At 43.1% G+C, this 12,961-nt stretch overlaps 1 protein-coding gene across 18 annotated transcripts in view; it reads left to right on the top strand.

Annotated features, from left to right (window-relative positions):
- CCM2 (CCM2 scaffold protein) overlaps window positions 1-12,961 on the top strand; it is a 52,376-nt gene that overhangs the window by 1,227 nt on the left and 38,188 nt on the right. For 7 of the 18 annotated variants that reach the window (XM_081535216.1, XM_081535210.1, XM_081535202.1 and 4 more), the window contains one exon: window positions 1,345-1,408. The exons of 5 other annotated variants lie outside the window; for them this stretch is intronic. The gene's annotated coding sequence lies outside the window, so the exon portion shown is untranslated. Of the gene's footprint in view, window positions 1-67; window positions 125-1,344; window positions 1,409-12,961 lie in introns of all 18 variants that reach the window. 6 more of the 18 variants (XM_081535211.1, XM_081535207.1, XM_081535204.1 and 3 more) reach the window with 2 other exon arrangements.

Raw genomic sequence — 12,961 nt, 5'->3', positions numbered from 1 at the left:
GTATGTGCACTTTTATGCACAAGTTTAAAACAGACCTTTATAAATCTTCTGATTTTCTGCTCTTCAGAGCCAGCTGTGTCCTTCAGTTGAGGATTACTCATCACAAGGGGCCCCATTTCAAAAGGTATTTCAAATGAAGTGCAGCCAGATGGTCTTCAGGCGATTGTGTCCGGCTTCTCGCACTTTCTTTACTCATTGTTTTGTTACCTTCTTAGAACACCTGTCTAAATTCAAGTGCAGTATCAGTTGCAGTTACCTGCAAAGTTGGCTTAAGTCTGGAAAACAACTCAAGAAAGTGATTCTGTAAGCAATCGACCACAGAGGGATGCTGCCCACCAAAAAGGGAGAAATCTGAGTTTAATGTTTCTACCAAAGCTGGTAGAAGTCTCCTTAAGAAATGCAGTCAGTTGCATCCTTCCCTGTCACAGATAGGCAGGTGGGCCAGGGCCCTATAGGAGGAGGCCTGTCACCAGCGCTCTTGGCTCCCAGCATTCTGTAGATTGGCTCAGTTCTAGCAGAGGACCAATCCTAGCCACATGGTATCTTCCACAATCAGTCCAAACAGTGTCTGCTAAGGAGAATTATTCCTTTCAAGTGGGTACTAGCCTGTCTGTGACAGGGAAGGATGAGAATGACTGAATTTTTTCTAGAACTTTCTACCAGCTCTGGAAGAAATATTTGAATATTCAGCATATTGAGAGAAGTGGTAAGACATTCCTGAGCTTTAGGAATAGAAGTAAAAAGCCAGTGAAACTCAAGAATTTTATCATGGGGGGCAATGGAAAGATTTAAGCCTAGAGAAGATTAATACATTACATTGTCTATTAAAGAAGATATCCTGTTATTACATAGTTGCCTAAGCCAGGAGTTTTGTGTTTTCTCTGTATTTTGCCACTGCCCTAGCCCATTTTCCCACAGGCAGACTAGACAGAAGGCTCTGAGGCATAGATTCCTATCCAGGCCACGACTTAGCACACTTTATCTCTTACTCTCAGCCAATTGCAAGCCAGCAGAACCTTCCTGCTCTCTCCCCCGTTCAGTATGAGGTCACATACAGCTCAATCAGTTTGATACTTAAGTTGTTCTCATTATGGTAAGTTAACCAGAGCTCTCTATTTTAAAGCTTCATCACAAATTCAAACTAAAGCAGCAAATAAAGACTTAATAGTTTCATGAAAGTAGCATATGGACATTTAAATTCTCTTTCCAAGTTAGCTTCCTCAAAAAGTTCAGATTTAAACCTTAAAAAACATGCATTGTAGGCTTTTCAGGTCTTCAGATGCTTGTCTCGGTGTTCTGTCGAGCAGTTATTCAGGCTTGTTCTAACATGGCCTATTTCCTCAGGACAGGACTCATCGAGCTGCCAGAGAACCAGTAGACCAGAGTGGATTTCATATAAAGTGCGCAGGTACAGCCCTGTCCTTTCTCAGGCTACCCTGGCACATATGATGAGGGTGACTTGAGCCAGTAATGCCCGGTGGAAGGCGCTGGGTGATTGGGGTGTGGGAGGATCTGGTGGGGAGGTGGGGAGGCTTGAGGGGTAAGCATGTGGACAAAGAGGTCCACTAGCTGCCAGAGGCCTGGGACCTGGGGAGTAGGAATGACCATGGAGGTCCCTTTCCTGCCTAAATGTCCCCAGAGTGACTGGTACCTTTCAGACCACAAGTCCTGCTTGAGGGTTTGGAGAATAAGGCTGCCTCCTTATAGAACAGACCCAAGATCCATGAATTTTGATCTGATTCTGTCAAGATGTAATTCTTTTTGTAGGAAACTTAGGTGTACATTTGAGTTGTATTGTGTGCCTTTTTATAAAAACACTTGACTCAGATGAGGATCACAGCCCTTGGGAAGACATAGTTGTGGAAAGTCACCTTTGGCCCTCAACCATGTTCAGGTCCTGGTTTCTGCTGCTTCTGCTGCTGTTGGGTCTGAGGTCGCATGATTTCAACCTGAATGAAGTTAAATCTTTTTCCATTTATTCATTTTATTTGTGTTCTTTAAATTAAAAAATTATAAAGTACCCTAGAAATACAGGACTTGGTGTAAATGATAATGAAGGGTTACTATTAATTTTGTTGGGTGTAATGTTTGTATTATGTTTTATCAAGTTCTGAACTGATAGACGTATACACTGAGATACTTATAGGTGAAATAAGATGACTTCTGAGATTTGCTTTACTCAGACTAGAGAGAAAAGAGGGGAGATAGCTGAATGCTTTGGCAGTGGGTATTCATTATTTGTTATTCTGCCTACTTCTGTGAATTTTTGAAGTTTCCGTATAAGAAGTGGGGAGAAAAAATTCCTCTTGGTTGCGGGTCCCCAGTTATCAGCTCATATACTTGCCAAGTTATCCTCTAGCTAATGTCTATGAGGAACTTGGAGCTTGCGCTAAACCAGCCCTCAGGCAGCCATATGTTCTCCGCAGCTATGTGTGGGTATGTGTAAGTGTTTGTATGGCTGAAATGAAAGTTTAAAGAAACAATTCTAACTATAAGCATTGCACTCTGGCTTTTTTTTGAACTGCTGGTCATGGCCTGGTAGATGCTTTTACAACTAAATTGATTCTATAGGTGTCCCAGCCATAATATGGGTTAACAGAGTGACTTTGGGCCTCTATACCTTGTTTTCTTTTCTCTCAAATAGTTGCCACAGGGATTGTTGGGTGGCATTTTGGCACCCTGGGCTGAGGAGGCCAGACCACTGCCGGTGGGACCAGATGTCAGGCCATCAGTAGATGAGTCCAGAATAACTGGCAAATATGGGTCTCATTCCTTTTCCGGTTTGGATAATTACCATTTATACAGTATCATGTATTTATTAATTTTTTGCATTAGGAACTTAGATTCCCTGTTCTTCTTCAGTCAGGTTGATAATTCACTGACCGTGATAATTTAGATTCAGAAAGCTCATCAGAATCTTAGTAGTACTTTTCTGTTTCTGCTCTGATCATCATTTGAGAGGAAGATAGTAAAGGAAGACATTTCTGTGACAGTCTACAAAGGAGCTGCTTTGGAATGAGAAGAGATGTCAGTTTTCTGCCCTGTGTGGTCAAGGACAAGTGCCTTTGGTCCCCTATAGGTTTGGTCACTGCAGTTACTGTGGTCTTTTATTTCTTCATTTCTGTCAGCAGTAATAACCCAGCTGCCCCATCTTCATCACCACCCTGATGTGACTCAGTTAAGTACTGTAGATTTAGCTGATCTGTGTGAAATCATCCTGTTTATATATTTGAGTGCCTGTTTCATGCTTAGTGCAGTGAGAAGGGCTGAAGACATTGCATTTTATTTGCAGAGTAAGCTCTTCACACCATGTTAGAGAATAAGAGAGGGCTAGTGCCATTATATCAGGAGAGACACAGGCATCCGCTAATTCCTCAGGGGGACCATGGATGTGATATGCAGAAGCAGGAGAGGTGCTGGGATGGCTTGGGGCCCAGGGCATGGGAGGGCGGAGTTTGGTTTTGGTCCTGTGTACAGCTGAAGCCATTGGGGGTTTTTCATTCATTCCTTTAAGAACTGTTCATTGCCATTGACTTTGCACTGGGTGCAGACGCTAAGGAGACACATGAGCTCTGTGGCCACAGAGTTTGAAGGGAAGCTCAGTGGACAGATTTTAACGAGTGTGATTTGACAAGAGTGAATAGGGAAACATTTTTGTTATGAAGACATCAAGTACAAGTATAGAGAAATGAAGCCCCCGTACCTCAATGTCAAGTATCGTTAGTGCATGGGCAGCTTGTTTCAGGTACACTTTTTCTTCATCCACCCCTGCCCCCCAGGTGTTACGGGCTGAACTGTACCCACCCCCCAATTCATGTGGTGAAGCCCTGACCCCCAATACCTCAGAATGGAGGTGATTAAAGATAAACGAGGTCACTAGGATGGACCCTAATTCCATATGACTGATATCTTTATAAGAAGAAGCAGTTTGGACAAAGAGACACCAGGGATGTGCATTCAGTAGAAAGACGATGTGAGGATCAGGGAGAAGATGAGTGTTTCCAAGCTGAGAAAGAGGCCCCAGGAGGAACCAGCCCTGCTGACACCTTGGTCTTGGGCGCACAGCCTCCAGGACTGGGAGAAATATCTGTTGTTGAAGCCACCAAGTCTGTAGTGCTTTGTTCAGGCAGACTAAGACAGTGGGCTATTTTGAAGCTGACCCTGAACATCAGGTTGATGTGCCGAGTCTGGTGTAGTCAGTTCTGTGCTAGGACGGTTTTGGTGGGGCCCTGTCTCAATCTAGCCCAGACGTTCTGGGGACCTGGTCTTCACTGTACAGCTCCTATGGACGAGCTGCTTTAAGAGGCGGGATCACCTGCATGTGCTTGGGGCCACAAACTGCCCACTCTCTGTGGTCACGTGGCCTTGGGTCTGTGGCAGGGTGTGGGGCTGAGCCGTGTTGCCCAGCCTCCACGCCATCATCCTGACCTGTGATTTTTGTGGGCCCTCTCGCTACTCTGTTCGCTCTTTCTTATCTCTCAGTCCAAGGCCAGTGGCTCTTCTTCAAATGTGGCGCTCAGTTTTAATGGTTATGCAGTTGAGAGGGAGTTTAGATTTGGGTTTGTCAATTTAGCAGGAATAAAAAGGACATTTTTTCTTAGGTCTGTGCCAGTGCCAAAAATGTTACAGTTTTTCTTCCTAAGTGTGCCTGAACAGTAGCAGTTTTCTGCTGGATTGTGTTAAGAATTAGGTGATTTGATCACAGGCATTAGATGTGTACAGTGACATGAAAATAATCCTCTTTAGTGAGTGTAGTAGGAAGTTGGAGTTTGGGCTTTTGTTGGAGGCTTAGGATGGTAAACTGCAATGCATATCTTGTAACCCAGGAGGCGGAACGAATAGTTGAATTCTGAAAGTGAGAAAAATGGTCAGTCTGACCCTGTTGTGTTACTGTTCTTCAGTGAAACCTGTTGTGGGAGTTACCTGCTCGGGCTGGGGTGTGTTTCACCTGTGTTGTTACCTGTGACTCTGAGAAGAAGAAGAGAAACTTATTTGAATCTTTTATTCTTCATTCTATAGTTTGAAATCACACACACCATTTTCCCCAGATATATAATGTGCTTCCATGTGTTGTTACAGTAACTCTACAGTCAGGTGTGGTTTGAATATTCCATTTTCCTTTTGCTGTTTACACAGTGGGGATACTGTTTTATTAATTAAATGCCTTGGACAGACCTCTGTGTTAGGTATGTTATCCTACTTGTCACATGTCAGGAAATGTTCTGGGACCGACTGTGTCTTAAGTGTTTTATTACTGCTGGTGGACATGTCACTCATCAGCTTTGTTCTGAGATATGCACAGTGTCTGAAGCAGACCTGCCCATGGTAATCTGATGTCAGACCTTTTTCAGCTCTGTTCTAAGGCTCCTTTTCCCAAATAATTGTGCATCTTCAGCCCCACTTCTCAAAAGAGGAGTATGCAGCCATAGCCTGCTTCCTCCACACCCCCTCTGAAACATTTTAAAGGGTTTAAATTTTTATTATGTATTTATTTATTTGGCTACACTGAATCTGAAATCTTCACTATGGCATGTGAGATCTAGTTCCCTGTCCAGGGATCAAACCCAGGCTCCTTGCATTGGGAGCACGGAACCTTAGCCACAGGATCACCAGGGAAGTCCCTACCCAAGCATTTTATTATGAAAAGTTTTGAATACACCAAAGTTGCAAGAATTTTATAGCAGATACCCATATATACACTGCCTAGATTCTGCCGTTAATGTTGGCTGTATTTGTTTTATCTCATATCTACCCATCTCTTCATCCTTCTACCCATCCATCAACCCATTTTATTTCTCTGATGCATTTCAGAGTAAATTGCAGACATCAGTTCACTATGATATAAACACTTCAGTGTACATATCATTAGAGTTCAATATTTGTTTATAATTTTCTTTTGCTGTAGAATTTATGTATGGTGAAGTGTATGCATCTTAAAGGTACATTTGCTAGGGACTTCCCTGCTGGTCCAGTGGTTAAGAATCTGCCTTCCAATGCATGGGATGCACCTACTTCTGCTTCATTAACCATACTAAAACCTTTGACTGTGTGGATCACAATAAATTGTGGAAAATTCTTAAAGAGATGGGAATTACAGACCATCTTATCTGCCTCCTGAGAAATCTGTCTGCAGGTCACGAAGCAACGGTTGGAACTGGACATGGAACAACAGACTGGTTCCAAATTGGCAAAGGAGTACGTCAAGGCTGTGTATTGTCACCCTGCTTATTTAACTTATATGCAGAGTACATCATCAGAAACGCTGGGCTGGAAGAAACACAAGCTGGAATCAAGATTGCCAGGAGAAATATCAATAACCTCAGATATGTGGATGACACCACCCTTATGGCAGAAAGTGAAGAAGAACTAAAGAGCCTCTTGATGAAAGTGAAAGAGGAGAGTGAAAAAGCTGGCTTAAAACTCAACATTCAAAAAACAAAGATCATGACATCCGGTCCTATCACTTCACGGCAAATGGATAGGGAAACAATGGAAACAGTGACAGACTTTATTTTCTTGGGCTCAGAAATCATTGCGGATGGTGACTGCAGGCATGAAATTAAAAGACGCTTGCTCCTTCGAAGGAAAGCTATGACAAACCTAGACAGCATGTTAAAAACAGATATCACTTTGCCAACAAAAGTCCATCTAGTCAAAGCTATATATAGTTTTTCCATAGTCAGGTATAGATGTGAGAATTGGACCATAAAGAAGGCTGAGCGCCGAAAATTGATTCTTTGGAACTGTGGTACTGAAGACAATTGAGGGTCCCTTGGACTGCAAGGAGATCAAACCAGTCCATCCTAAAGGAAATCAGTCCTGAATATTCATTGGAAGGACTGATGCTGAAGCTGAAGCTCCAATACTGTGGCCATCTGATGAGAAAAGCTAACTCATTGGAAAAGACACTATACTGAGAAAGATTGAAGGCAAGAGAAGAAGGGTGAGACAAAGGATGAGATGGTTGGATGGCATCACCGACTCAGTGGACATGAGTTTGAGCAAACTTCAGGAGATAGTGAAGGACAGGGAAGTCTGGCGTGCTGCAGTCCATGGGGTCGCAAAGAGTCAGGCTCAACTTAATGACTGAACAACAGCATCAGTATTCTATTTTACGTATATACCACAATTTGTTTTCCATCACCTGTTGTTGGACATTTAGGTTCTTTTTAGTTTTATATTATAATGAAGCTTCTATGAACATCTGTGAATGACTCACTGTGTGGACATATGTTGTCATTTTTTTTCCCCAGATACCTAATAATGGACTTGCCCAGTTATATGGGAACTATATGTTTAACTTTATAAATAAACACTGCCAAGCTATTTCCTACTGAATTTTTGTCTGCTAATTCTGTCAGTTATTGAGAGAGGGGAGAGGGGGTGTTAAAATCTCCAGTTATTGTTTTAGATTTGCTTGTTTCTCCCTGTAGTTCTGTTTGTTTTAGCTTTGTGTATTTTTGAAACTCTTCTTAAGTATATGCATATGTAGGAATACTGTGTCTTGAAATGGTGTTTTTTTCATTATGAAATGACCATCTTTATTTCTGGTAATCCTTTTTTTGTTTTTGTTTTTGTTTTTCATAGAAACGCCCTTTATTAAATGTCTGGTGCTTTGTACCATCCAGAAAATACAATCTTAACAATTCCCTGTGGAAAATTCACCTGTTTATTTTTTATTTATTTTAAATTTTTAATTGCAGTAGATTACAATATTATGCTAGTTTCAGGTGTACAGCACAGTGATTCAGTATTTTACAGATTATACTCCATCAAATGTTATTATACAATAATGGCTATAATTCTTTATCTGATACAACACAAACTTGTCACTGTTTTATAAATAGGAGTTTTTAATCTCTTAATCCCATACATATAATTTGTCCCATCACACTTCTGTCTCTCCTTGATAACCATTAGTTTGTTTTCTATATCTGTGTAGTTGCTAAGTCATGTCCAACTCTTTGAGACCACATGGACTGTAGCCTGCTAGGCTCCCCTCTCCACGGGATTCTCCAGGCAAGAATACTGGAGTGGGTTGCCATTTCCTCCTGCATGGTAATCCTTTTTTTGAAATCTCTTTTGTCTGATATTAATACAGCCACACCAGCTGCATGTTTACATGTTGTGTCTTTCTCTTTTTAAATTTTGGCTGCTCTGGGTCTTCTTCGCAGCGTGTGGGCTTCTCTTGTGGTGCACAGGCTTAGTTGCCCCATGGCATGTGGGATCTTAGTTCCCCAGCTAGGAATCAACCCGTGTCCCCTGCATTGCAAAGTGGATTCTTAACCACTGAACCACCAGAGAAGTCCTCCAGAGCTGTGTTTTTATCATAATTACCAGAGGCAGAAAAACCCATTGCAGCACATTCTGTTGGTGGTATTTTATCACCTGGAATACTCTGGGTAGAAGACATTCCACAACCATGAATACCAAATACCTGCTTGGGAAATCCTTTTTTCCAGAGACTCCCCAGCACCACATCCCTTTTGGGTCTGCCTCCTCTGTCTGCCTCATCTCGTTGAACGCCTGCTCTCAGCAGTAGAGTGTTGTGTTCTTGCCGCTCTGTCTTTTTTCTTCCATTTTTGGATCTCAGACATAGACGAATAAGTTAACCATACTTATGATTGGTTCCTGCCAGGCCTATCTGTTGCTTTCTGTTGGTTTTATTTCTTCACTTATTTGCTCTTTTTCTTTGAAACCCAGTCCTCACTCTTCTTTCATGCCCCTCCTTTATTGGCAACCATCTTTACCTATTTCACTCAGGTCCTTTTGTTTGTGCATGCACTTGTAAAATGTGTGTTGTTTTGATGTGTGTTTTTTAAGAATCTTTTTATTTTGAAATAATTTCAAAATTAAGAAAAACTGCAAAACTAGCTCAGGAACTCCTGTGAACCCTCACAGAATTAATGCTGAGGTGGTGGCTGTCAGTCTGCTATGACTCCCACAAGAATGAAGCTCTGGCATCACTTGGCATGTGCTGGCTTTGGGTGGCTGATGGAGAGTTCAGACAGTAAAGGCCTACTGCTCACTTTGCCAGGTGCAGGCAAACTGACTTGTTTTCTTCCCCTAGGGTACAGCTTTCTTCTGAAAGGCATTGGTGGTGTCTGAGGCGGGAGACAGGGAGCTGCCTATTGTAGCAACACATTCAGGCCTGGTTGCCATGCTGGGTCAAGTGGGTACAGTGACCCTGCTGTTTGAGAGCTCCATAAACCAGTGGCTTCTGTTACCCTGACTGGGTGGAACCTTGAGCCCAGACATGGTTTCAGTACTGTGTCTTGGTCCTTAAGGGTTGCCAGCCACTCTTGCCATGCGTTTGACAGGGCTTGCCCTGCAGGGTCACCTACACCAATCTCCAGGGCCTCACATCAACTTCTCTCTCAGTTACATGGGTCAGTGAAAACAGCTAGTGCAGCTCAAACGGATAAACCACATTCAGTGTTCAGTTCAGCAACATAAGAATACGTAGGCCGTGGGGGATCAGGCTCCTGAACCTTGTCCTCCCAACATACCTCCCCAACTAGTTCCCACATCCCAGTCTGGGCTCTTGTATCAGTAGCCATCTCCTCCTGCCCAGTTGCTCCACAGCCTCCCTAGCCAGCTTGGCTTTTCCCTTTGTTCTGTTGGAGCTCCAACCTATAATAGAAGATCCTGTTTACGATGACAAATACATACTTTAGGGTTAAAATTAACAGAAACATCCAGGGAATTCCCTGGTGGTCCAGTGACTAAGACTTCAGGCTTTCACTGCCAAGGGCATGGGTTCAGTCCCTGGTAGGGGAACTAAGATCTCTATGAGAGAAACTCCTGAAACGTACAAACATGAACTTAAAGGAGTGGAAGACACTTTGTATTTGGGTAAATAACGGCATCATGACTGTTACCAGCTCTCCTTGAGTTAATTTTTAATATGATCCCAATAAAAATACCATTGGACTCTTTAATGGAGCGACATCACTTGACTTAAAGCTTATTTGTGTTATGAACAGGCAAGAACGATCTCTGAAAAAGAAGAAAAACAAGGGAACAACCCCAGCTTAGGTCATGCTGTCATCCCCCCGATTAAAGCTGTGGGGTTGTCCTGGAATAAGCTGCAGGAAGTGGAGAAAATACAGAAACAGACCTCATTCCATGGGGAACCTAAGAGCATAGTAAAGTGGCATTTTGAAGCAGTGGGGATATTGATTGATGGGTGGTACTAGGGTAACTGGGCAGATGTACGGAAAAGGATAAAAGCAGATCCATCCTTCCTACACTAGAGTGAACAAAGGTTGTTCAGAGATTTAAATAAAAGCAAAAATGATTAAGCCATAAAGGTACTAGGCAAAAAGATGGGTGAATTCTTCAGTGATCTGGGAGCTGTGGAACCTTTCTTTATTCAAAATTCAGAGCAGTGAGGGGAAAACTCAGAAGATCTGATAACATGAACATAAACAAAGTAAAAATGCTTCCCAGGGGACTCAGTGGTAAATAATCTGCCTGCAATGCAGACGACCCAGGTTCCATCCCTGGGTTGGGAAGATCCCCTGGAAAAGGAAATAGCCAACTCCCTCCAGTACTCTTGGCCTGGGAAATACCATGGACAGAGGAGCCTGGCGAGCTATGGCCCGTGGGGTTGCAAACGAGTTGAATGTGACTTAGCGACTAAACAACAAGCAAAGTAAAAAGACAACAAATTAAGAAAAATATTTGCAACTTACAAAACAAAAAGTAATTACTCCCTGTGTAAGGTGCTTCTAAAAATAGGGAAGACAAAAACAGGACCTGATAAGAAAAAACAAGTCAAGAGATGGGAAAAGACTGAAAAAGGAATGTAAATGGCTTTTAAATGTGTGAAAAGGCAACTGAGACTCTTGCATGATGAGAGAAATGTAAATGAAGACCGAAGTAAAAAAAGAATGAGCTACCCCTTCTCACCTTTCAGGCCAGCAGAAATCCCTGCTTGGTTACGCATGAGGAACCGACCAGCACAGCCCTGACAACTTGTAAGGGGCAATGCCTGGCCCAACTAAGGTGCCGTGACTGACCCAGCATCTCACTTCCAGAAACCTCCAAGGAAACATTGGCAAAAACACGAAGCAGTTTGTGAACCAAGCTGTTCATTTTGGCCACTTTCCACCCCTAGGATACAGGCTCACTAAACTGTGGTACATCCTCATAGCAGGGTGGGAGGCAGCGTGGAGCCTTGTGCTTGGGTGTGGATCTGAATGCTCTGATGCTTTTTGGATGGTTATCTAGTGGGGAGGGGTTGATCTCTTAGCATGGGCCTTGTGAGTTTGAAACCATGTTATGTTTTACAGTATTACAAGTTGAATCCAAACATTTTTTAAAAATAAAGTCACTTAAAAAAATCGAAAGCAAAGTATAAAAATGGCAAAACCAAACGAGATGGAACCCCACAGAGAGGAATTATTTCAGTTAATTAAATCATAGAAATTTGACAGCAGGCTGATAGTGGGACATGCACTAAGGACAAGAAAAGTCACAAACTTTAAACAAATTGTTTTCAGTAATCATTTTATTAGTAATAATGGTGGTGGTGGTTTAGTCACTAAGTTGTGTCCAACTTGCGACCATAGGCCCTGTATGTAGCCTGCCAGGCTTCTCTCTCCATGGGATTTTGCAGGCAAGAATACTGGAGTGGGTTGCCATTTCCTTCCCCAGGTGATCTTCCCGATCCAGGGATTGAACCCCAGTCTCCTGCATTGCAGGCAGATTCTTTACGCACTGAGCTACCAAGGAAATATAATACTGGTATTGTTATTTTGCAACCGTTACAGTTGTTTTAGGATTTGTGGAATATAGTTGCGTTAGCAACATTATTCACTGGCTTTCATCCTAGGAGGATCCGGTGGGTGCAGAGACTACCAAAGAAGATAATCAATAGCCCTATAATCCTCAATTTGAATTCTATAAGCTCTGGAGGTTTTTCTCTTAAACACAGAATGCTTATTTCCTCGCGCTCTCTGGCGCAGAGCCCCAGGAGGCAGTAGCACCCTCAGTGAGTGGTGGTGGGCCTGAGGCAGCACTTTCCTCTGGAAGCGGCAGTGCCCATTGGAATAGTGGCAGACTCCAGACGGGAGAGGCCACCGCTGGCCTGGGGTGTCCTGGAGCATCCGTAAGAAGATGACTAAAAAAGTTGGCTTAAAACTCAACGTTCAGAGAACTAAGATCATGGGATTCAGTCCCATCACTTCATGGCAAATAGATGGGGAAACAATAGAAACAGTGACAGACTTTATTTTGGGGGGCTCCAAAAGCACTGCAGATGGTGACTGCAGCCATGAAATTAAAAGACGCTTGCTCCTTCAAAGGAAAGCTATGACCAACCTAGACAGCATATTAAAAAGCAGAGACAATACTTTGCCAGCAGTGGTCCATGTAGTCAAAGCTATGGTTTTTCCAGTAGTAATGTATGGATGTGAGAGTTGGACTATAAAGAAAGCTGAGTACCAAAGAATTGATGCTTTTGAACTGTGGTGTTGGAGAAGACTCTTGAGAGTCCCTTGGACTGCAAGGAGATCAAGTCAGTCCATCCTATAGGAAATCAGTCCTGAATATTCATTGGAAGGAGTGATGCTGAAGCTGAAACTCCAGTACTTTGGCCACCTGATGTGAAGAACCGACTCATTGGAAAAGACCCTGACGCTGGGATAGATTGAAGGTGGGAGGAGGAGGGGACAACAGAGGATGAGATGGTTGGATGGCATCACCAACTCGATGGACATAAGTGTGAGCAGGCTCTGGGAGTTGGTGATGGACAGGGAAGCCTGGCGTGCTGCAGTCCACGGGGTCGGAAAGAGTCAGACATGAGTGAGTGAGTGAGCTGAACTGAGTGGACTGTTCACCTAGGGTGGTTCCAGGGAACCAGCATTGCTGTGAAAGCTACGGCTAAAGAGAAAGGATGATGCATTTAACTTTTCTGAATGATCGGTACCTCAGGGTGACCAAAGAGTCAAGTAGG

This window comes from Giraffa tippelskirchi, chromosome 10, assembly GCF_054371585.1.
Source record: "Giraffa tippelskirchi isolate mGirTip1 chromosome 10, T2T-mGirTip1v1.2.pri, whole genome shotgun sequence".
In the NCBI taxonomy this organism is placed as follows: Eukaryota; Metazoa; Chordata; class Mammalia; order Artiodactyla; family Giraffidae; genus Giraffa; species Giraffa tippelskirchi.
The sequence above is the reverse complement of the archived record's forward strand: the minus strand, read 5'-3'. Positions and strand labels throughout refer to the sequence as shown.